General features: G+C 41.3%; 2 long non-coding RNA genes across 2 annotated transcripts; one reads left to right on the top strand and one right to left on the bottom strand.

Moving 5' to 3' along the window:
• Window positions 1-238: 238 nt before the first annotated feature.
• LOC139358106 (uncharacterized) lies at window positions 239-19,062 on the bottom strand. Its single transcript, XR_011612450.1, has 4 exons — window positions 18,947-19,062; window positions 11,377-11,608; window positions 9,615-10,128; window positions 239-461 (listed from the first exon to the last, which is right to left on the bottom strand). It is a non-coding gene; the product is annotated as an uncharacterized lncRNA (long non-coding RNA).
• A 106-nt stretch (window positions 19,063-19,168) lies between these two features.
• Window positions 19,169-24,878, top strand: LOC139358107 (uncharacterized). The gene is made up of 4 exons (XR_011612451.1): window positions 19,169-19,307; window positions 20,057-20,315; window positions 20,762-20,883; window positions 24,666-24,878. It is a non-coding gene; the product is annotated as an uncharacterized lncRNA (long non-coding RNA).
• The last annotated feature ends 451 nt before the right edge of the window (window positions 24,879-25,329 follow it).

Below are 25,329 nucleotides of genomic sequence, written 5' to 3'. Positions count from 1 at the left end.
AGACTCCGTCTCAAAAAAAAAAAAAAAAAAAAATGACACAAGTGTTTACAGTGATTACTTCTGGATGGGATTGTGATGATTGTTTCTCTACTGTTCTAAAAAAACTTTCTGTTCTTTCCAAATGTTTAATATGGTACACTTATTTTATAATCATTAAACAAAGAAATGACAACTGTTAAAAAAAAAAATTCTTAAGAACTGAAAGGCAAATACCACCACTCAAGCCATGTCTCCCAGATCTAGGTTGTGAGTCACATGATACCAGACTTGAGAGGCAGCACATCTTAAGGCCTCTCCAATGTGTGTCAGGGCCAGCAGTGGGAGTAGGGCCCTCCGAGTCAGCCTCTTTGACCTGTGATGCTGCAGGAGATCTTAGGAAACATTCAAGATTTTCACTGAGTCATTTGCCTGTGGCGTTGATCTGCTCACTCAGGTCTTCTGGTGTTTTGGTGTGAGGGAGGCTAAAGAGGAAAAACAGCTGTTTAGTTGCTCATTGATTTGTATTGTCATTGAGCAATACCTGGAGCCCACGTGGGTGTCCTGTGGCCTCTACAGCTGGGTCAGTGTGGAAGGCTTCAGACCCTGAGGAATTGTTCCTGGGAGTCAATTATTTTAATAAGTGAGATATCAGATTATATTCACAGAAAGAGGCTTCCCTGGCACGATAAGGGCAGCCAGGAATAAAATAAAAATGCTTCTTCAGTGAATATAATTGTCCAAATTGAAGACATAGGAAATATTTCTAATTTGTATTTGGTGAACATTCTCTCTCTCTCGCTCTCTCTCTCTCTCTCTCCATAAATGAAGACATGGAAAAATATATTAAAAATTAAATTAAAATGGGACACTTTTACATAAGCAAAATTCCCAATCCCTCTCCTTACTTTACCTCAGCCCAACCAAATGTGGGTTAAATCTCTTCCCTTTCCCATGGGACACTAGCATCTTGGTGGCCCGGCTCAGTAACTAAGCATAGAGTTATGAGTTTGTTAAATAATTTCGATTACATTGTTTTTGAGATTCCAGGGTCACAGGGAAATTCTGACTTGAATTATCTGGATGAACTGTCACAATTGTGCACTGCCTTGTTCAAATTTGGCAAGTGCTGAGAAGCACTCATCCAAGGGGTAGATCTGGACTTCAGCTCATGCAGCAAAATAGAATTTCAGGCTCAGTGATTTCTAATCTGTTACCACTTGCCATTTTCTACTTGAACAGGGCAGATACCTTCACTGATCTCTGTTTCTATTTTATCTTTTGAAAAATTGGGATGGTAACGGTTATCTGGCTTACATGCTTGTCAGGAGGAGTTATTTTAAAGCACTTTACAAATATAAAAATTTACAATAAAATTGCAGAGTCGAATGCATCAACACCTGTATCCTTTGAGGAATCCATCACAATCCACACCCCTCCCAAGCCAACTTTTCTGGTACTACTCTGGAAAATTGTGCTTCTACAGTTAAAATTTTTATTTTTAAAAGGTTGTGTAATTCCCTTTTTCAACAATTTTTTTTGTTATAAGAAATGCAATTAAAAACATACTTTTCTTTCCAAATAGAAGAGCCTGCTCTGCCTTATAAGAATTCTTGTTTGAAAGATTGAAGGACAAATGGAGTCATACAACTTCTCTCTTCGATACCATATTGAACTCAAATGAACACATTTTGAGATAAGAAATGAGCCTGGAAGATTTTTCTTTTTTCTTTTTTCAAGATGGAGTCTTGCTTCGTCACCCAGGCTGGAGTGCAATGGCGCAATCTTGGCTCACTGCAACCTCCACCTCCCGGGTTCAAGTGATTCTCTTGCCTCAGCCTCCCGAGTAGCTGGGATTACAAGCGCGCTCCACCAGGCCCTGCTAAATTTTTGTACTTTTAGCAGAGACAGGGTTTCACCATGTTTGCCAGGCTGGTCTCGAACTCCTGACCTCGTGATCCCCCACCTTGGCTTCCCAAAGTACTGGGATTACAGGCATGAACCACCGTGCCTGACAAGAGATAGAATTTTTCTTTTTCTTTTTTGTTTAAGAGATATAATTTTTCACAAAAATAACTCATACCAGAAACTTTGTAAGGCCCCCCATGCCCATATCTTTAGGAAACAAACTCAAATGCCACCTATTTCCTGATACCTTCTATAACGACCAGGTCATATTCGGAGTTCCTCCAGCACTCAGTGTTTCTCATCAGATCTGTAGCAATGGAGTAATAAATAACACTGCTCAGGAAGTGAGAATTCAGAAAGAAAAGAGCAGAGCCTAGAAAAGGAACAAACTTGTCGCATGTGTAGAGAAAGAATCTGCAAAGCAAGTAATAAGATCCAGAAAAACGTAGCATCATAGTGGTCACAAAAAAGAGTGGTTAAATTTTCGAAAATTGAGACAAATCATCCACCATGATGGTTCCATCTGAATAGAAACACGGAAACAACAACAACAAAATGGCTAAAGAGAGAAGCTCAATAACCACGTGAAATGCTTTGGATGTTAAGAAGTGCTCAGATGGATTTAGCAAGCAGAAAGTCACTGATGCTGGGTGCACAACCAGACCTCAGTGTATTTAGGAGGAATCTGTTATTTTAGAACAACTGAAAGCTTTCATTTGGCTGAGAAATATCGACTCATTCTTAAATAGGTATGTTAGAAGGAACCTCTGGGCCTGATGTCTCCTTGATTACAAGGAAAATGAATAACAGTTGTGTCTGATAACCATGACATATCACCCCTATATTTGCTTGTAGCTTTCAGCAGCTCAAAACATTGTTGAAAACACTCATTATTCCAATATCCCCAACAGGGAAGTGTTAAAACCTGCCTTGTGCAACTGTCAATCTTTGATGATTAGATAAACACAATTATGTCATGAGTCGTAGTTACTGTTATTTACTTCCCAAGAGCCAAATTACACGAGTATCTGATTGCTGAAGCAATGTCTGGATGTACCACGAAATTCCACCTGCAGGTACAGTATAAACACCTCTGGCCATCATCTTATCTAATTTTGATCGGATAAAAGTTAATCCCCTCCTGTATCTTTATAAATCCTAAATTTGCCTCATCCACCTGAACTTTGCTGTAATTTACTCTCAATTTGTATGTGTTGTGATGGAGTTGTTGTTATTTTCTTTCTTTCTTTTCTTTTTTTTTTTTTTTTTTTTAGATTGAGTCTCATTCTGTCACCCAGGCCGGAGTGCAATGGCACGATCTCAGTTCACTGCAACCTCTGCCTCCTGGGTTCAAGCGATTCCCCTGCCTCAGCCTCCCAAATAGCTGGGACTACAGGCATGTGCCACCACGCCCGGCTAACTTTGTATTTTTAGTAGAGATGGGGTTTCACCATGTTAGCCAGATGGTCCCGATCTCCTGACCTCATGATCTGCCCGCCTCCACTTCCCAAAGTGCTGGGATTACAGGTTTGAGCCACTGCGCCCGGCCTCATTTTCTTTATCTCTCTGCTTAATCAGGTTTTGCAAGTTTCACCACATTTCCTCAACTAAACTTCATTTTACCACCCAAGCAAACTTCATTATACATATTTTATTTTTCTGATGACGTCAGATTTCTGTAGGGGTGCCTATTAGCCAGAGATACTTAGATTTGATTTTCCCAGCATGTGAGTATTTCCCATTCTATTCAACACAATGGCAAGAGCAGGAGTATGTTTTTGGGCAATTAAAGAGAGAGAAAAGGCTGGGCGTGGTGGCTCATGCCTGTAATCCCAGCACTTTGGGCGGCTGAGGCGAACAGATCACGAGGTCAGGAGATCATGACCATCCTGGGTAACATGGTGAAACCCTGTCTCTACTAAAAATACAAAAACATTAGCTGGGCGTGGTGGTTTGGGTGCCTGTAGTCCCAGGTACTTGGGAGGCTGAGGCAGGAGAATGGTGTGAACCTGGGACATGGAGCTTGCAGTGAGTGGAGATCGTGCCACTGCACTCCAGCCTGGGTGACAGAGCAAGACTCCATCAAAAAACAAAACAAACAAACAAACAAACAAACAAAAAACAAAAAGAGAGAGAGAGAAAAAGTAACTCAGCTACATTTAGATATCTCTTATTCTTCTCTCACCCATATAGGGGATGTTCACAGAAGTGTAGGAAGCAAAACTATGCAAGTTAAACTGTTAATTTTAGAAGTTTATAGCAGTGACGTGGAAGGCTGATAAGATGAAGTTGGCACTTTGGTCTCACTATGAGCCATGGTAATAAATATATTAACAATGTCCACAAATAACAGTAGACAGCATTTAATAAGGGCTTGCTCCAAGCCAGGCACTGTTTTCAGCTTAAGTCTCACAGCCTTATGAAGTAGATTCTGTCCCATCTAAGAGAAAGTTGGTCTGAGGATCCTCAAGGATAAGATCTCTTGCCAAAGGTCAGCAGAGGTAGTGAGTTCAGAACTGGGATTTAAATCCAGGCTGTTCTATTTCTGTTCCACAATTCTGCCTCAACCGCTTCTCTACATTCTAGGCACATGTTTGAATACTGAAAATTTGGGTCACAGACTTGGAGACGTTTCTTCTTCTAGGTCCGTAGGTCCTAAACGGGAGCCGGGTGCCGTGGCTCATGCCTGTAATTCCCACTACTTGGGAAGTTGAGGTGGGAGGATCGTTTGAGCTCAGGAGTCTGAAGATACAGTGAACTATGACCCTGCCACTGCGATCTATCCTGGGCAACAGAATGAGATCCTATCTCTAAAAAAAAAATAGTAATAAAAATAAAATAAAATAAAATTTTAACAAAAGGGCCCAAACAAGTCAACAGTAATTACAACATGATCATTACTACTGTCTAACAACATCTCAAAGTGCTGTTAAACATACATAGTTACCATTCTGTCCACTTGGTTGCCTGTAATATTAACTCATTAAGTAGGAATACGTCCTGCCCTGACTATATACTCATAAATATATGTTCCAAGTCAAGGGTCTTGCAGGTTCTGATTAAAAAAAAAAGCATTTTTTTGAGGGTCACTGGTTTTACATTACCTCATTCTTTTCAAGTTCCTTTGTGCGTAAAACATCCTTTGCTCAGTTATATGATCTGTTCAACCTGCTGCTTGACAGATATCAAAACAGTGCTCTCATGTAATTTATGTAATTTACATTTTCACATATTTAGCAGTACACCTTTGTGCTATGTTATATTGTTTGAGAACTAATCTGTTTTTCTGATGGCTGGAAGTCTAAGTGAAAAGATTATACATGAAAATAATTCATGTTTATTATCACTAGGAGAAAGTAAAATAATTTAGTTAGATTCACAAGCATTTGAATCCCTATTGTGTCAGACATTGTATTGGAAACTGGGAATACAAGGAAAATACAACTTCATCTCTCAGAATTCCCTAGTTATCCCATACATATATACTATTATTATTTGTCAATTAAATTTTTAAAAATATTTAAAAAGGAGTTTCCAAGTAAGAAAAATCATAGTGAAATGGTATAATTGGTATAATAACAGTTAATTAGCTATAGTATGAAAATACAGAGGAAGATCTAACTAAGTTTTTGGGGATTATTAAAGACAACTTAAATTAGCTGAGTGTGGTGGCAGATGCCTGTAATCCCAGCTACTTGGGAGGCTGAGGCAGGAGAATTGCTTGAACTCAGGCGGTGGAGGTTGCAGTGAGGCGAGATCACTGGGTAACAGAACAAGACTCCATCTCAAATAAAATAAAATAAAAAATATAGAAAATTGGACAGAGATGTGGCATTTGAATTGTCTTTCAGATTATGAAGAAAGTTACCTGGTAGCCAATTCAAATATAAGATTTGCAAACAGAGAGTACAGCATGAACAAAGGTGTGGAGGTACAAAAAGAATAATGTTTTTGAGGGGAGAATAGCGAGTACTCTGGGGGTGGCCAAAGCTTGAGTTGTGTGGTGGATGGAGATGAAGGAAGATTAGGAACTGGATTGAGATCAGATTGAGAAAGGTCTTCCAGACGAGATGAAAAATTTTGCCATATTTAGGCAATAGGGAGCCCCAGAAAGCGTTCAATCATCATCAGCTTTACATTTGACTATGATAATTTGACTTCATAAGATGCATGGGTTGGAGGTTGATAAGAGCAGACACCAAGGGGCCAATTCATTAAACTTAACTGCCAATAATGCAAGAGACAATGAAAGCCAGAATGAACACAGTGACCATGGATGCCAGAGGCATTTCTAGGATTTTTGTAGCGGACTTAAGAGACCATTTGGGAGTGGAGGAAGGCAGAAGATAAGGGGAAAGTAGGAGTTGATGTCTTTTATGACTAATAGCACTTTTGCTAAGATGAAGAATAAATTGAAGCAAGAATAAATTGTCCGGGAGCAATGGCTCATGCCCGTAATCCCAGCACTTTGGGAGGCTGAGGTGGGTGGATCACCTGAGGCCAGGATTTCGAGACCAGCCTGGCCAACATGGTGAAACCCCGTCTCTACTAAAAATACCAAAAATTAGCTGGGCGTGGTGGTGGGTGCGTGTAATCCCAGTTATTCAAGAGACTGAGGCAGGAAAATTGCTTGAACCCTGAAGGTGGAGGCTGCAGTGAACTGAGGTCAAGCCATTGCACTCCAGCCTGGACAACAAGAGCAAAACTCTGGCTCAAAAGTAAATAAATAAATAAATAAATAAATAAAATAAAACAAAAGAAAGAAAAGAAAAGAATAAATTGAGGGAGGGGAGGAGATACAGGATTCCTATTGGAATGTATTGAGTTTGAGATTCCAGCCTGGACATATGGCACTCTTGAGTTGTTTCCCAGGAGATCATATCACTGTCTTGATGATATCTTTAATCACACACATCACTTGTGGGTAAAGAAGAAACTTCGAGAGTTTTACACATCAATCCTTTACTTTGCCATCTAGACAAATTATATTTTTACTAATGCCATTTTCTGTCGTTGTTTTGTGAGTTCTGCTGAAAACTTCCCCTATATTTTTCTAATTATGGTAACCTAGGGAAAACATTAAATTATGTTGATAAAATTGGCTACAATCTGACTCTAATGATAGTAGCTTAGAATCATGAAGCAGCAATATTTTATCCTGAGAGCACACAAACTTTATCCTGAACACATGCGTTCTTCTGCCTTATTCACCTAATGTTACTTGAAACTTTTATTTTTTCGCTTTGAATAGTAGATTCTGCCAACTGTTTTAAAAGCTTTTCTCTTTTTAGAGGAGGAGGGGAACAGCTTTTCTCCCTTTTGTCTGATAACTGAGGAGCGAGGATTTAATCGGTGAGAAAAATATACACGCTATAAACCTCAGAATGTTCCCACTGCTTTTAATGTTTGATGTGCCTGACAGATTACCCTTTCAAAACAGGATAATAGGATAGGTGGTGCTGGAAAAAACTTTTCCATCCAAGACAAAACCACATGGACATTGAAAAGAACTGGCATTTGCCTAGACATTTAGTGGGGGGACATGTCCTTAGGGCACAAAATTCCATAGTGAAAGGCTCTTCCCCCCTTCTACACACTCCAGCTCTCTCTAGAGGGTAGAGTGGAAAGAACCTTGAGCAAGAGTCAGGAAATTGGCCTTTGTTCCTGACTGTGCCACTTTGTGGAACTGGGCAGGTCTTACCTCACTCTGCTTTAGCACCTTCATTTGCAAAAATTAATAATTACCTTAAATGATTTCTGATTTTAGCCAAAAATAAATACAATAGTTTTTAAACAACTGCTACATATTAGCTATTTACGTATGTAATTTTGCACTCAATATAAAATGTATTATGAAAAAGAAACTCAACCTATGTTAACCATCTCTGTACTGATGAGGAAACAAAGACTCAGGGAAAATAAGTGATTTACTCAGTATTGGGCAGTTAATGAGCATTTCTGAGCCAAGGTCTTACTTTAACCAGAGCCGTTTGCATAATATTGTACTGTTGCTAAACACTTCCTATTATTTGACTAGAGGAACACAACATATTGATGCATTTGAAACAATAAAATAATAAATATTTTTCCTTACCCTGGGCAGAAACAGAGGATGATGAGAAACATTGACTAAAAATTTAATCAAGTCTTAGGGACAAATAATATCACAGTTTTGAATAAGAGACTGGGTACTTTGAAAGTAAGCATGAAGAGGTGTTTTAACTCAGCAAAAGGCTCTTTCTTATTCCTGCTAGGAATGAAGAAGCACAAATTGAAAGTGAAAAAGGAGGAAATAAAACACTGACTCTATGTGTAAGAACGGTGACTTGCAAATTACGAGGCAATTAGGAAAATGTTTATTTTTTTCTTATCATTTTATATGTTGTATATATTTGAGAATTAATATTTGTCCTTTGGAGGGTGTGTGTGTGTGTGTGTGTGTGTGTGTATGCATGCTGGAGTTTTGTGTGTGTTTTAGTCCACTTGCATACTGCTATGAAGAAATGCCCGAGACTGGGTAATTTATAAAGAAAAAGAGGTTTAATGGACTCACAGTTCCAAGTGGCTTGGGAGGCCTCACAATCGTGGTGGAAGGTGAAGGAGGAGCAAAGGCACATCTTACATGGTGTCAGGCAAGAGCGTGTGTGCAGAGGAATTGCCTTTTGTAAAACCATCAGATATCATGAGATTTATTCACTATCACAAGGACAGCATGGGGAAACCTTACTCCCATGATTCAATTACCTCTCACCAGCTCCCTCCCAAGACACATGGGGATTATGAGAGCTACAATTCAAGATGAGATTTGGGTGGGGACACAGCCAAACCATGTCAGTGTGCCTGTGTGTATGTATGTGCACATATATAAATTTTTTCATTAGTGACTGATGGACCATCTATAAAATAAATCAAAGAGAAGAGACAGAGTCTCACTCTGCCTCCTAGGCTGGAATACACTGGCATGATCATAGCTCATTGCAGCCTCTAATTCCTGGGCTCAAGTGATCCTCCCTTCTGAGTAGCTGGGATTACAGGCACGTGCCACTATGCCCAACTGATGTTTTGTTTGTTTGTTGTGGAGATGGGAGATGGGAGTACTGCTATGTTACCCAGGCTGGTCTCGAACTCACTCCTGACCTTAAGTGATCGATCATCTGGCTTTAGCATCCTAAACCACTACGATCTTAAAAGGGACCAGTTTCCTGGATTGCCTCTCTCCCTCCATCATCCACCATCTGCCATCAACTCTATAGAGTCAAAGGCTATCCCTGCCTTTTCAATAGAAGCCCTCAAGAAGTCACTCCACAGGGACTGTCTTGGGCTTTGGGAAGTGCACAGGGTTGGGGTGGGTGGGAAGGTGAAGAGGAAAGGCCACTCTTTTAGGTGGGGTTGGAGGGGGATGGAAAATGGATCACAGAGGTTCAGAGAACAGGCCCTTTGTGGAAAGGGGGAGACCAAATGATGCTGCTTTGTGAAAGCAGGTGAAACAGGCTGCAAATAGAAGGAGCCCACAGGAGACCCTGCTCTGAACAGCTGAACATCCTGGGGTCCTCAGACTCTGATAAAAAAGCAAATTTAGCCTACAGCTTTAGGCCCTTCCTCCTACCCTTGTAGACTCTGCCACAGACATGCCCTCCAAATTGATTCTATCCACTTGTCTCTAGTCTACTGCTGCTATTTTAGTCTAAGGCCCTCTCCCCCTTTCCTGGGTTGCGATCACAGACTCCTACCTCAGTTCCCAGCACCAGGTGCCCAGTTGTTTTCATCTGTTACACATTTCACATATTATAGCAAGAGAGATCTTTCTCAAATGCAAATCAGACCTTGTTGCATCCCAATCCCAACCCCTTTAGTTGTTCTTCTCTTTGCCCTCATGGTCAACTTCAAGCTCTCTAGTATGGAGACAGATGTTCCTTTATAATTTTTCTGCTTATGTCTCCTGCCTCAGGCCTCACAATCCTCCACCTCACAGACGATGTCTCAGCCATGATGAGTTCCTCTCAAATTCTTTAGGTTTCAGAGATGTCATTTCCCCTGGGAACATTTTCCTGACTCCTTGTTCCAAGCATATGTCCGTCTTTATGTTCCCATAGTACCTGGTCATTGGATCTTGGTAGGGTTTATCACAGTCTTGTATTTGTCTGCTTGTCTGTATTCTTTACTTCTCAAATACAGTCTTCTTTGTTCATCATTGTAACTCCTTTCCCCAGAATGGTCTCAGATATTTACACCCATATTCCCCCTCTGTGAAGGGAATAAATGGATATATAGCACTGTATTAGCCCATTCTCATGCCACTATGAAGAAATATCCAAGACTGGGTAATTTATAAAGAAAAGAGGTTTAAATGATTACCGTTCTGCATGGCTGTGGAGGGCTCAGAAAACTTACAATTATGGCAGAGGCATCTCTTCAGAGGGAAGCAGGAGAGAGAATGAGTGCAAGCAGGGGAAATGCCAGATGCTTATAAAACCATCAGATCTTGTGAGACTCACTCACTACCATGAGAACAGCACGGGGGAAACCGCCCCCCATGATCCGATTGCCTCTACCTGGTTCCACCCTTGACATATGGTGATTATGGGAATTAAAATCCAAGGTGAAATTTTGGTGGGGACACAGAGCCAAACCATATTAAGCACCATCCTCAAAGTAGCCTTCCAGCTGAAGACAGCTAAGGCACTCATGCAGTCTTATTTTGTCTCAAACAAATAATTTTACCTTTGAATCATTGTTCATTAATCTAGATTTTATCCTGAGGCCCTAAACATTGTTTATCATCTTTTGGGAGAGCCTAGTCCTAGATGGTGTTTTATTCCACAGATTAAATTTACACTTGGGCCAAATCTCCATCCTTGTGGCCTGTGAGTACTGAATTTGGGACTGAAGGCCTGGGACTAACTGGAAGTGTGGAAAAGGAAGAGGGTGTGGTGCTCCCCACCATGAATTTTTTTTTTTTTTTTTTTTTTGAGGATTTCTGGTGGAAAAGGAGAGACACTCAGGAATCCCCAGATAAACATGGTTTAGCTTTCGTAGTCAGATCCTTTCCCCAAATTTACTGCTTCTTTCTCTACCGCTTCTCAACCCCCTAAACTGAACTTCCTTCTTCAACACACTCCCCTGTGCCCTACAGTCAGTCACAAGCTTGACCTATGGAGAGCATGTATTTCTTGAGGCAACAAAGGTGGGAAACCATATTCTAAAATGATTCTTACACTTTTGGCTCTGTCTAAATTCTCCATTTTTCAATTAAAATGGAAATGAGATTAGAATCCTATTCTAGTAATGGATATAATCAGAACACAATAAAGCAGAAAGATTGCTTTAGGCTCCTCTGTTAAAGTTACATTTGTTCAACAACTCTTTATGGAGACCTGCTATTAGTCAGGCACTAGGCTGGGCACGGCAGCTACAAAGGTGAAGAGAACACAGGCTCTTCCCCAAAGAAGCTTACATTGTAAACTTCATAGTTATGAAATCATGATTGCTTACCTAAAATTTTATTGCCCTGCATTCTTAGATATTTTGAGAAACTTGTTTGTTGTCTTGAGAAACTTGTTTGTTTATTTTTTTCATTATTATACAATGTCAGTTAGTTCAGTGGAATCCAAGATGTTCGGCTAACCTTCTGATCCAAGATAGTGGACCAAACATTTGTATTTACTCATTGTGCCTCTCCATACTTCTCTGAAATAAAAGTGTAGATCTTCAGAATTAAACATATCTATAAAGCAAAGGGAACAGAAGGGGATATTATCAGCAGATACGACATTTCAAAAGTTTTTTAGAAAATAAAAGGTAAATTGAATAGTAAGATATGGAATTATTAGATATGTTTGGAAAACCAACAGCATGAACAAGATAATCCAAGAAAAACAAGTTGATCCCTGGAGAAAACGGAAAGAATTTGAGAAATACAGAAGTGAACTAAACAATAAATACAGTCATCTCTTGGTATCTGTGGGAAATTGATTCCAGGACCTCCCTCAGATACCAAAATTTGGATGCCCAAGTCTCTGATATAAAATGGTATAGTATTTGCATACAACCTATGCACATCCTACTGTACACTTTAAATCATCTTTAGATTACTTATAATACTTAATACAAAGTAAATACTCTGTATATAGTTGTTATATTGTATTGTTTAGGGAATAATGAGAAGAAAAAATGTCTGTGCATGTTCAGTACAGATGCAACTTTTTTTTCCAGAATATTTTTAACCTGAGGTTGGTTGGAATCCACAAATGTAGAACTCGGCTACAGAGAGCTGACTGTAATTAAAACCAACAGCTTCTATTTAGTATACTGAGAGAAAATTGGGAAATCATTAAAGCCATAAAATAAGAACAGGATGGAGTGAAAAGCTGGACTCTGTGACCAAATGGACATATATATGGATAAGAACCAGGGAAGTTTTCTTTTTTTTTTTTTTGAGACGGAGTCTCTCTCTGTCGCCCAGGCTGGAGTGCAGTGGCGCGATCTCGGCTCACTGCAAGCTCCGCCTCCCGGGTTCACGCCATTCTCCTGCCTCAGCCTCCCGAGTAGCTGGGACTACAGGCGCCCACAACCGCGCCCGGCTAATTTTTTGTATTTTTAGTAGAGACGGGGTTTCACCGTGGTCTCGATCTCCTGACCTTGTGATCCGCCCGCCTTGGCCTCCCAAAGTGCTGGGATTACAGGCGTGAGCCACCGCGCCCGGCCGAACCAGGGAAGTTTTCATAAAGGAAGTGCCTAACTGAGCTAGTTGGTCAAATGAACTATTCTCCAGGTGGATGGGGCAGGATATTGTAGGCAGAGGAAGCAACAAACAAAGCACAGAGTGAAGCCCCACAGGAAACTACAGGTAGTTGCAGAGAGATGACGGGGCTACAGTGTGCATGGAGAGAGGCCAGCTTGGTGAGGTAGGCAGGAGGAACTCCTGAGGGCTCCAGCCTGGGAAGTCAGGCTGAAGAGGTGGCATTCTATCTTGTCAGTAATAAGAAACATTGACATTTTGTAGCGATGATGAATTGAGGAAGGGATTTATGTGGTCGATTGTGCTTCTGGCTGATCACCCGGCGTGTTGTCTGCTAGAAGGATTCCAAGGGTTAAGTCCTGAGGCGTGAAGAAATACTGATCTGTAAGATAGCTTAACTAAGGTGGTAGCATTGGGGTAAGAGTATGTGTATGTGGGGGGGCGGCTACAAAGTTATTAAGGTGGTAGAATTGATGGCAACATTCATTTTGACAGAGAATACAGGATGAGGAGCAGATTTCAGAGGAATATAATGAGCCCTTTTTTAGCTCTTTGTGAATGTTCAGAAATGGCAGCTGGTGTTGCATAATTGCAAAATTGGGGCTTAGTTAGTTATTGGCTTCTGAGAACATAACTGCATTTTTTTTTCCCTCTGTCCCACTCTTTGAAAGGGGATGGGGCTCAAAGAGTGGTGTGTGTGTGTGTGTGTGTGTGTGTGTGTGTTGTAAATACTTAAATGCAAGTTTCTTTACATTTTTCTTTATCTCCTTCACTCCTTTTCAACATCTTGGCTGGTTGTTCTGATATTACCAAGGTAATCCACAATTATGGCAAATATTCAAAGAAAACAAATTGTAGAAAGTCCAGGAAAAAAACCTCTGAAACACATTTTCCGGAGACCACCATCATGAACAGTTTGGTCTACAGAATTACAGATCTTTTAAAGTATATAACATATTCTTTTATGTGGCCACTCATTATATTTTATGGGATCTTGGTATTATTGCTTTTTAATTCATTTCTTATATTTTAAGTTTGAAATACTTCAAATATGCAGAAAAGTAGAGAAAATAACATTAACACCATACACTTACCATGTAGACTTAAGAGAAATCTATACTTTGCCAAATCTTTTTTTTTTTTTTTTTTTGAGACAGAGTCTTGCTCTGTCGCCTAGGCTGGAGTGCAGTGGTGCGATCTCAGCTTACTGCAACCTCTGCCTCCCAGGTTCAAACAATTCTCCTGCCTCAGCCTCCTGAGTAGCTGGGATTACAGGCACACACCACTATGCCCGGCTAATTTTTGTATTTTTAGTAGAGACAGGGTTTTGCCATGTTGGCCAGGCTGGTCTCGAACTCCTGACCTCAAATGATCCACCTGCCTCGGCCTCCCAAAGTGCTGGGATTACAGGCATGAGCCCCTGCACTCGGCCAAATCTCCATTTTTGTAAATAAGTTTTCAGATATAGAAAACTACCCAATTATGGCTGGGCACGGTGGCTCACATCTGTAATCCCAGCACATTGGGAGGCCGAGGCAGGTGGATCCTTTGAGGTCAGGAATTCGAGACCAGCCTGGCCAACATGGTGAAATCCTGCCTCTACAAAAAATATAAAAATTAGCTGGGCTTGGTGGCAAGTGCCTGTGGTTCCAGCTACTTGGGAGGCTGACGAAGGAAAATCACTTGAACCTGGGAGGCGGAGGTTGCAGTGAGCTGAGATGGCACCATTGCACTCCAGCCTGGGGTGACAGAACAAGACTCTGTCTCAAAAAAAAAAAAAAAAAAAAAAGAAAACAAAAGAAAGAAAACTACCCGATTACTATTACTTCTCTCTCTCTCTCTCTCTTTCTCTCTGTATTCCAAAGGTTTGCAGTATCCTGAAGCTGGTGTGAATCAACCTCATGCATTTTTTTTTTTTGAGGTGGAATCTCGCTCTGTTGCCTAGGCTGGAGTGCAATGGGGTAATCTTGGCTCACTGCAACCTCCACCTCCCAGGTTCAAGCGATTCTCCTGCCTCAGCCTCCCAAACAGCTGGGATTACAGGTGCACACTGCCATGCCCAGCTAATTTTTTGTATTTTTAGTACAGACCAGGTTTCACCATGTTGGCCAGGCTGGTCTACAAATGTATCTATCCATAAGCAATACAGTATATAGTAATATTTTTATTATTCTATTATTTCTATTAAATGTTTATATTCATAGTATCATACTGTATACATCCTTTTGCAATTTGCTTTCTTTAGAAGCAACAGTATATTTTTGAGATTTATCATGTTGCTTTGTGTAGATTTACTTTTTTTTTTTTTTTTTTTTTTTAGATAACGTTTCCCTCTTGTCGCCCAGGCTGGGGTACAATGGTGCAATCTTGGTTCACTGCAACCTCTGCCTCCTGGGTTCAAGTGATTCTCCTGCCTCAGCCTCTCAAGTAGCTGGATTACAGGCATGCGCCACCACACCTGACTAATTTTGTATTTTTAGTAGAGATAGGGTTTCTCCATGTTGGTCAGGCTGGTCTCGAACTCCCAACCTCATGTGATCTACCCACGTGGGCCTCCCAAAGTGCTGGGATTACAGGCGTGAGCTACTGTGCCCGGCTGATTACTTACTTTTTAATTTATTTTATTATACACAATTTGTCTCTTTATCTCACTTTATTTTTTGATTTTTATTTATTTATTTTTTTAGACTGGGATCTCACTCTGTCATCCAGGCTGGAGTGCAGTGGCATGATCTCAGCTCACTGCATCCTCTGCCTCCCAGGTCCAAGCGATTCTCCTGCCTTGGCCTCCTGAGTAGCTGGGACTAGAGGGTGCACCACCACATCTGGTTAATTTTTGTATTTTAGTAGAGATGGTATTTCATCATGTTGGCCAGGCTGGTCTTGAACTGCTGGCTTCGAGCAATCTGCCCACCTCAGCCTCCCAAACTCACTTTATTTTTTAGGTATTGTTAACAGCACTATAGGCAGCATCCTCGAACGTCTCTCTTTGTATAAATGTAAAAGACATTCATAGACATGGGACTAAAGGAGGTGCCCATAGTCAACTGTACTAGGCATTGACAAATGGCTTGCTAAAGGAGTAATACCTGTGTATATTGCCACTAGCAATTTGTACACTTTCTTGATTCCTTTCACTGTTGTCAGCACTTACTCTTCTTTAAATTAAAAATTATTGGCCAGGCATGTTGGTTCATGCCTGTAATCTCCTAGCACTTTGGGAGGCTGAGGCAGGTGGATCACCTGAGGTCAGGAGGTTGAGACCAGCCTGGCCAATCATGGTGAAACCCTGTCTCTACTAAAAGTAGAAAAATTAGCTGGGCATGGTGGTGGGTGCTTGTAATACCAGGTACTTGGGAGGCTGAGGCAGGAGAATTGTTTGAACATGGGAGGTGGAGGCTGCAGTGAGCCAAGATCGCGCCATTGTGCTCCAACATGGGGGACAGAGCGAGACTCTGTCTCAAAAAATAAAATAAAATAAAATAAAATAAGGTAAAATAAAATAATTGTCAATATTGTTGGTTATGAAATGCTATCTTGTTATTGTTTAAAGAGGCATTTTCCTTGATAACTAGTGAGGCTGAATTTTGTTTTCCAGATGTGCATGAGCCACTGGTTTTTTCTGTTATGCATTTTCTGTTCATATACTTTGACCGCACGATACATGCCTGGTCATAACCCATCAAACTCTTCTTTCTCTCAGACACTTCACTTTATGGAAATCTTTTTCACGTTTATTCCTCAAACCCAGAATTTTGAGTGTCTCACCTGTTCTAACATAAATTTGAGGAAAATGAAGGCTAATTCAGAATAAAGAACTATGTAAGCAGATGGACGGCATGTTCTCCTCTAAATAGGGGTGCTAGGATAAGAGGCGGTAGGATAAATGCACAGCCTCAAAATCTACCACCCACTAAAGACCTCACAGTACATGATGACATTAGCATGCTGTGCCAGCATTTCTACCTACCACGATGACCTGGAATGAAAGACAAGAGGGGCAATTGTTAAGTCCTGTGCGTAAACTTTGGAAGAGAGCATACCTTGCTTTAAACCATTAAGGGGGCAGGCAATAGATTCCTGTACAGGGTGGCTTAGCCAAAAGCGGCTGGTCTTGTTCTCATTTATATGGTTTATAATGATTCTAAATCATTCTCGGAAAAAAACTGACTCATTTCATCTCCCTTTAATTAGGATTTCTGTTTCTGCAATATTTTAGCGGTATTTATGTCAAATGGTTTCTTTTGAGAACTTCTCCCTTTTTCTGTCTTTTCTCTTTTCTTTTTTTAAAAACTTTTATTTTAGGTTTGGGGGTATATGTGAAGATTGGTTACATAGGTAAACTCAGTCAAGAGGGTTTGTCATACAGATGATTCATCACCCAGGGATTAAGCTCAGTACTCAATAGTTATATTTTTCTGCTCCTCTCCCTCCTCCTACTTTCCACCCTCAAGTAGACCCCAGAGTCTGTTGTTTTCTTCTTTGTGTTCACAAATTCTCATCATTTAGCTCCCACTTATATGTGAGAACATGCAATATTTGGTTTTCTGTTCCTGCGTTAGTTTGCTGACGATAATAGCCTCCAGCTCCATCCATGTTCCTGCAAAAACCGTGATCTTGTTCCTTTTAATTTACTTTTTGCTATTCTGATTAGAGAGTGGCCATGCTCCATGCTCTGTGTGGATATTCTTTGGAAACAAAGCGTTTTTGAAATGGTAGGACTGGGGCTAGTAAAAGAGAACAGAAAGAATTGTGAACAGGGTCTCCTCCAGTACAGATGGTTAAAGAACACAAATAGGGAATTGTGATGAGTGACCTCCATTTAATTTGGCGCCCAAGCTGTTGGCTGCTCCAGCATGGGTTGCCATCCTGACTGATCCCTTGGCTCAGAAACAGATATGGTGCTATCAGGGATGCAAGGCCTATGTCTGAGTATTGCAGCAGAGACTGCTCCCATTTCAGAAAGCAACCCAGCTTAAAGTTCATGACTCAGTTTCAATAAATGCTTCCTTTTTTACAAAAAGGCATTTAACATCACTCTTTTCCCTGGTAATATGGACTTAGCTTTTGGGATCAACTGGAAAGTGCATCCATTCAGAGGGAGATTGTAAAAGGCCGCCTGCTAACCACAGGAAGTTGGGCTGATGCAGGGTGCCAGGTTAACTTAAGGTTGATAACGGTTACTTCCTTGTCACTTTTTGCATGCATCCTTGCTCTGCAGTGGGGGTTATAAGAAGTAAGACGCATGCAAGGTGAATCTCTAGAAGTCAGCTTCTCCGAGAAGTATTCTCCGACCATGCGTTCTTACTACAGTCCCCACATATGCGCGGATCTCCCCATGTTCACCCCATTGTTGAAATCACTCCCTCATTGTAACTGCTCACTCATCTGTCTGCACCATAAAGCTTAGGCTTCTAGAAGGTCAGGACCAGAGCTGACTGTTTTATTCCCAGACCTAGTACAGTGCCTCATGTGCTTATGGGATGAATTTAGTGCCTGGAGTTGGGTGTGGTGACTAGAGCTGGGGGCCAACTGTCATGAGGCCTCTATCCTTGTTTTTGTCGTGCTTTCCCTCCCAGCCCCTCCTTGACCACTCTTTCACCTCCCTCTTTCTACATATATAGAGACAAATAATAATATGCTTGTACAAAGGGTGTACTTGTATTATCCCATTTGTATTGACAGTCCGCAACAGCAGATGAGGTTTTTTTGTTTGTTTGTTTGTTTGTTTTGACGGAATCTCCCTCCTTCGCCCAAGCTGGAGTGCAGTGACGCAATCTCGGCTCACTGCAACCTCCACCTCCCGGGTTCAAGTGATTCTCCTGCCTCAGACTCCCGAGTAACTGGGACTACAGGCGCCTGCCACCACGCCCGGTTAATTTTTGTATTTTTAGTAGAGATGGGGTTTCACCATATTGGCCAGGCTGATGATCTCTAACTTCCAACCTCAGATGATCTGCCTGCCTCGGCCTCCCAAAGTGCTGGGATTACAGGTGTGAGCCACTGTGCCCGGCCTGATAAGGTTTAAAGATTAAATACCATGTTGTTAAATTTAAAAATCTCTCAAACAGGAAAATCAGGAACAATGACAACATTTGGAGCTTCCCAGAAGGTAACAACTATAGAGATTTTTGCGGGCGTCTGAGAGAAGCACATGCACAGATAGTTTGCCTTTCATTGGTCCATTCTTGCCCAGAAGGCAATATGAACTGAAACAAAGAAGCCTCATATGAGAAGGACATGGAGTCACAGCAGCTTTCGGTGTGGCCCTGGGTCCTTGATCTGGTCTCTCTCTGGCTCATTTTGTATTGCTCATCTTGTTACCTCACAATCCAGGGCTTGTGACATTTTTCTTCTCTGGAGTGGAAATGACAGAGCTGCAGAACACTCGTTTCTGATTGGTTCCTATGTGTCAAGAAAGAGGGCCGATTGAAACTGGGCTCACAAAAAAAAAGAAAAAAGAAAAAAGAAAAAAAGAAACTGGGCTCACATGTGTCTTCCCATCAGCTAAACAAGTTTTCAGAAGTACAGAAAGAATTTGTTGGGGAAGGGGACCCAGGACAATGACAATGTTTTCGATGGTAATGTCTGCACAAGTCAGGCAGGTTTCTTCTGTGCCTGAAGAGATGGCACCACTTGAGGAGATGGCATACTCATGGCGGAATCTTCATTAAGATGTCACAAAGTAAGCTGTAGGAAATCAACTCTAGAAAACAGCTCTAATGCAGGAAAATATATATCCAGTTTTATAGAGCAAGAGCTGTGATCATGGTGACATTTAACAACTATATTAGTTGGCCAAGAGGGTAAAAATATACTTGACCTCTTAGAGCACCATAAATAGCCTGGATACTCTCAGCTCATGGGCCAACTGTGTCATGGTCTTTTCTCTCTTCCAGCCCCTCCTCTTTCTCCCTTCCTTCTTGTCTCTCTCCTCCCCTCTCTTCCCTCCCCTTTCTCCTTTCTGACCCTGTTTTCTCTTCTCTATCTTCTCGAACCTTCCCTTCCTCTTCTTCTTTAGGTGCTCAGCACCTCTTTGATTTCAATAAACATTTATGGAGCTCCTTCTTGTGCCAACGACGGTACACAGAGCTGGGATGTCAAGATGAATCAGTTATATTTCCTTCCCAGTGCCAAGTGATGACTTGATGGGTTTTGACCAGCCCCTCCCTGGACTCCCAATTTCTACCTCCTGGAACATGCTTTACTTACCAGCCTTGGTGTTATTCTGCAATATGAGCAACTGGGATTTTTTTCAATCTTGTAGAAATTATTCTCAGGAATGCTATTTTTTTTTAAATGAAGTTACAGCATACAATCTAAGGATAAATAATGTACTTACTCTGCAACTATTGTTTCAAGTTAAATCCCCTGATTACTCCTCCAAAAGTTCTTTTCTTAATAAAATCTCTAACCCTTTCCTCTTCCTGTTAGAACTTCTGGAGCTACCATTGTTCCTGCTCTTGGGCTGCTCATAACCTAGGGGAGTCACAGTGAGATTACTTGCTTTAAAATTCTTTAATCACTCTGCGAGTCGTTAGGAAAAGCTGACACATCTGATTTGGAAACTCCCACTTCAGTGGAGTGTTGTGCCTCAGCACACAAGGACGGGTGGAGCAAAGGAACAAGAAGCCAAAAACTCTCATGGCACTTACTATGATTGTGTAAAAGAGAGACTCATCAATTAACACAGGTACTGGCAAGCACGCCTCATAATGCCTCCATTTCTAGACAGATCAAAAACAGTGTGCCCTGTCAATAAATACTGAGTTTCTGTAGCAGCCTGATGGAGATCAGCTAACCTTTAGGCCAAAAGCGTGATTCTTCCTTGCTGAAGCTTTTGGCAAAGCATGTTTAGCTTCATGCCAGGAATTAGATTAACTCTTGCAAAACTGGTTCACCAGGAACAATGACTCAGTGTTTTTTTTTTAGTATCCGGCATATTGTGTGGAGCAGCTATAAATATATTTACAAGCTGGAGTTTCAAGGGAGGGGAGTATTAGCTTGCTGAAAAACAAGCCAACTGAGTTATGGGTCTTCACGTAGCCAGCATACTGTGTTTTGGGCTTTGCCTGTTTTAATGTTTTAAAATTAATTAATTTATTCTTTATTAATATTTATTTATTTATTTATTTTCAGATGGAGTCTTACTCTATCACCCAGGCTGGAGTGCAGTGGCACGATCTCGGCTCTCTGCAACCTCCGCCTTCCAGGTTCAGGTGATTCTCCTGCCTCAGCCTCCTGAGTAGCTGGGATTTCAGGTATGCCTCATCACGCCCAGCTAATTTTTGAATTTTTAGCAGAGACGGGGTTTCACCATGTTGCCCAGGCTGGACTTGAACTCCTGACCTCAAGTGATCCACCTAAAAGTGCTGGGATTACAGGCATAAGCCACCGCACTACCATGCTGCTTGTGATTTTATTTTCCTCCTCAAGGACTTTGAGCATATTATCTTCTGTTTAATAACTTGTCTCCACCCTCTTTTGTGCGTGTGTGTGTGTGTGTGTGTGTGTGTGTGTGTATTTTCTGAGCTCCCTACAGGGGGTGGAGAGTCTTAAGTAGGTATGTCCATGTTATTAACATACCGTCTGCTTATTAACTAACTGCACCAATGATGAAAGCCAACTGACAAACAAGCGATGCTCTTATCCCTCCTTCGCAAGCAATGAATCTGAAAACCAAGAGAAGTTTTCTTTTCAACAGGAAGCGTTTTGGAGTCCGAACAACTCTGCATTTAGACAGTGCAGCTTTTAGTTCCAGATCTTGGCAACGGGGCAGGCAGAGGGAGTGGCAACTACAGACTTTGCCGTAGGGCTGTGTTTTCTATTGAGTGTGTGTACGCTGACGAGCTAGTGACAGGAGGGAGGTTACAAAAGCATTTACTGAAATAAGGATTTCTAATAGAGGAGCTTTTTAAAAGTATTAAATATGCTAATGTGCCTAGGGCATAGTCAACAAAGAGTTATAATAAGTGTCGTTTTTCATATTTATCAAGGAAACCATGTCACCCACAGCCTTTCTCTGTGTCTGGCATTCTAAGAAGCACACTGTAGTGGTGCCTGAGGGTCTGGGGAAAGAAGAATAGAATGAATGGGGCATTTCAGAATCGGAAACTCCCCCAGTTGTAGTTCTTTTCGATGTTGGTCGATGGATGAATTTCCAGTTTCTACCATTGTGGTTGGGTTAGGGAGAGTAGCTCAAATTGGGAATTGCTTTTTGAGGATCCAGGGCTTCTGGAATTCTCCCAGTTTCTTTTTACTTCTTTATGCTATTTTGTCTACTTTGAAAAATCAGTATCTCCGTTTGATTGCAGAGCTGAATCTTTCTATACAGTGAGGGGTTGTAATCACATTACTTATAACCTGCTCATTTAATTTTTTAAAGGTACAAGTCATTGTAACCTAAGTACTTACTCACACTGATCCTAATACACTCCCCTTTCTTATCTGCAAGCTTTTTTCTCTGGTTTCTCCTGACTCTGTTACTGCCCATGAGTTTAAAACTTTGTCTTCTCAGTTCCTGTTTGGTCTCTGCTCTCCAGGACTCTACCTTGGAAATCTGACTCACACTTCTATGTGTCCCTGGGGCTCAACTTTACCTGGCCTCAGAATCACCCAGGCTCCAAGCAAGTCCTGTAGATTCCACTCAGTCCTTTGACTCAAGGAAATCTCCACTTCTAAATGGCTTTCCGGTTGATTTTGATGCCAGTCTGGGGTTGAGAACCACCACTGTAGCTTCTAGACACAGAGCCCCTTCTCCTTTTTCCTGGAGCCCTTCTTAGGTCATGATTCTATTTTCCCTATTTCTGCACTCAGAAGGGATAAAAATGGAAGTGTATGTGAAGTTGCTACCATGTCTCAGGTGCTTTAAATACATCATTTTATCCAATCTTCACAACAGTCTTATGCAGTCTCTTTCTATTTTAAGAATGAGGAAAACAGGGCCGGGCGCGGTGGCTCAAGCCTGTAATCCCAGCACTTTGGGAGGCCGAGACGGGTGGATCACGAGGTCAGGAGATCGAGACCATCCTGGCTAACACGGTGAAACCCCGTCTCTATTAAAAAATACAAAAAACTAGCCGGGCATGGTGGCGGGCGCCTGTAGTCCCAGCTACTCAGGAGGCTGAGGCAGGAGAGTGGCGTGAACCCGGGAGGCGGAGCTTGCAGTGAGCTGAGGTCCGGCCACTGCACTCCAGCCTGGGCGACAGAGGGAGACTCCGTCTCAAAAAAAAAAAAAAAAAAAAGAATGAGGAAAACAATGGCTGGGTGCAATGGCTCATGCCTGTAATCTCAGCACTTTGGGAGGCCAAGGTGGGCAAATCACTTGAGCCCAGGAGTTCAAGACCAGCCTGGGCAACATAGCATAACCCCGTCTCTACCAACAATACAAAAATTAGCCAGTCTCATAACCTGGTCTATGCATAAATAAATAGATAAAAATTTAAAAATAAAATAACTTAAAAAGAAAAGAAAGAGGAAAACAAGATTCAGAGAGCCTGGGTCATCTTCCCAAAGGTGCACAATTAAGAAACGGCTGAGCAGGGGTTCTGACTCAGATCTGTCAGCACCTACAGCTTTGCTACTTAAAAGAGTGTGGTTCCTGGACTAGCAGAATCAGTGTCACCTGGGATCTTGGTAGAAACGCAAATACTTGGGTGTCATCTCAGACCTACTGAATCAGTTTCTTCGGGGGTAGGGCCCAGGAATATGTATTTTATCAAGACCTCCAAATGTTCCTGATGTTTCCCAAAGTTTAAGAAGCATGGAGAACCATGGCTTTCCCTGCCATATAGTCTCGTCTCTTTCCTTGTTTCTTTACTCCGAAGGATTGCCTTCTTTCTTTCCCAGAAACCTCACTATCAGCTTACTGTGCAGCCTTACTCATATCTTCCTCAACCAGCAGTTTTATTACACACACCCTTCTCATTTCCTCACATTGCTCATGGTATCTGACTGAGTGAGGGATCCAACCTGGCTTTGGGTTTTGCACTGTCTTGCCTCAGTCTCTTAATTTCTTCCTATGTACATTTTAAGATATTGAAGACACTGACTTCCAAACCCTTTCTCTAAATCTGACAGTGAAGCAGAGTGTGTGTGTGTGTGCGCACGTGCCAGTGCACACACCACACACATATGCACATACACAGAGTTAAGTTTGATCACATTTGCTTCATTAATTGATCTATATATACCACAACTGAGAAAACCTTACTGGCATTCTACTCCAAGCTTGAATTCCCGGACGAAAAACAAACAAGCAACCTCTCCCTAAACAAAAATATCTAGTGGCCTTGGAAAATTCCATTTAACATTAAACTATGTCTTTTCAAAGAGAAGCAGGGTGGGCAGATTTTTGAACATGAGCCTACTGATAACACAGCACCTCTTCAAAACTAGAATCTCATTCAGGGTTGGATGATGTCCAAGTCAAACCAGAGATGCTTGCATGATACTCCATCGTCAGTCAGAGGTTTCAGGGTGGCAAACAACTTTGGCTGACTCTCCTCTGCCTCTCTCTATATTTGCAGAAAGTCCAGCTTCCACTGCAAAAGTTCGATCACTCTGTAAAACAGTTTGATCCTAACTTCAAAAGAATTTTTATGCTATTTGGAACGCATAAAAATGAATGTATTCCAATATCTTTAGCCCCATAAATAATGCATAATGATTGGTGAAAGACTGGCATTTTGGAGTTCAAAGAACATAAAGTTTTCTTGGATGGATAGTGCATCACCCTTGACTAGCATAGGGGGAAATAGAAGGTTGAAGGTTGACAAGGAAAACTTAGTTTAGGATTGTTTATTTATTTTTCTCTAGTTATGTTTACCTTCCCGGGTGGTTTTATTGATGCCACCTTTCACAAGGATATTTCGTGAATAAATATCAGGTTGAATCTCTGGCCCTCTGTAATGGTCACATTTTTATTTTTAATGAGTTGCTTATGGGATTATATCTTAACTGGAATTGCAGTTAGTATATTGAGATGCATTGACTCCATTTCTGTCTTTCATTCTTCTTTCTAAATGTATTCTCACTGGATTAGCACTCCTAGCCCCGAGGACTCTTGGGCCAGTTTTATTACTTAAAGAAGAATTACAGTTCCACTACCTTGCACGAAGTATCAGCGCAGCTCAATTTCAAATTCTGCTCAAATTTCAAATATGTTCTTGGTATATTTTGCTTAGCAGTTTATTGCCTTCTCATCTCCACTGTTTTTCCTGAGTAACAGCTCAGAACTCTATAAATAAAACCTAATAATGGGGAGTGACTCAAAAGTCTGGTTATTTTTATTAGTAAACTATTTTAGGGGTGAACACATTTTACATTCTAATGCTCCACAGTACTGAAAATAGTTTGAATTTTTTTTGTTGTTGTTAGGTTGAAGAGAATATTTTTGAGATGACTAACAGAAAACAGAATCAGTAAAACAGTGCTATCAATTTTCATGTTGAATAACTTTATAGGAAATGATAACATCTTCATTTATATATTTATTTTTGAGACGGAGTTTCGCTCTTGTTGCTCAGGCTGGAGTGCAATGGCGCGATCTCGGCTCACCGCAACCTCCTCCTCCTGGGTTCAGGCGATTCTTCTGCCTCAGCCTCCCGAGTAGCTGGGATTACAGGCCTGCGCCACCATGCCTGGCTAATTTTGTATTTTTAGTGGAGACGGGGTTTCTCCATGTTGGTCAGGCTGGTCTCTAATTC

The sequence above is a fragment of the Macaca nemestrina genome, chromosome 14, assembly GCF_043159975.1.
Source record: "Macaca nemestrina isolate mMacNem1 chromosome 14, mMacNem.hap1, whole genome shotgun sequence".
Lineage (NCBI taxonomy): Eukaryota > Metazoa > Chordata > Mammalia > Primates > Cercopithecidae > Macaca > Macaca nemestrina.
This window is presented reverse-complemented; position numbering and strand designations above follow the sequence as displayed.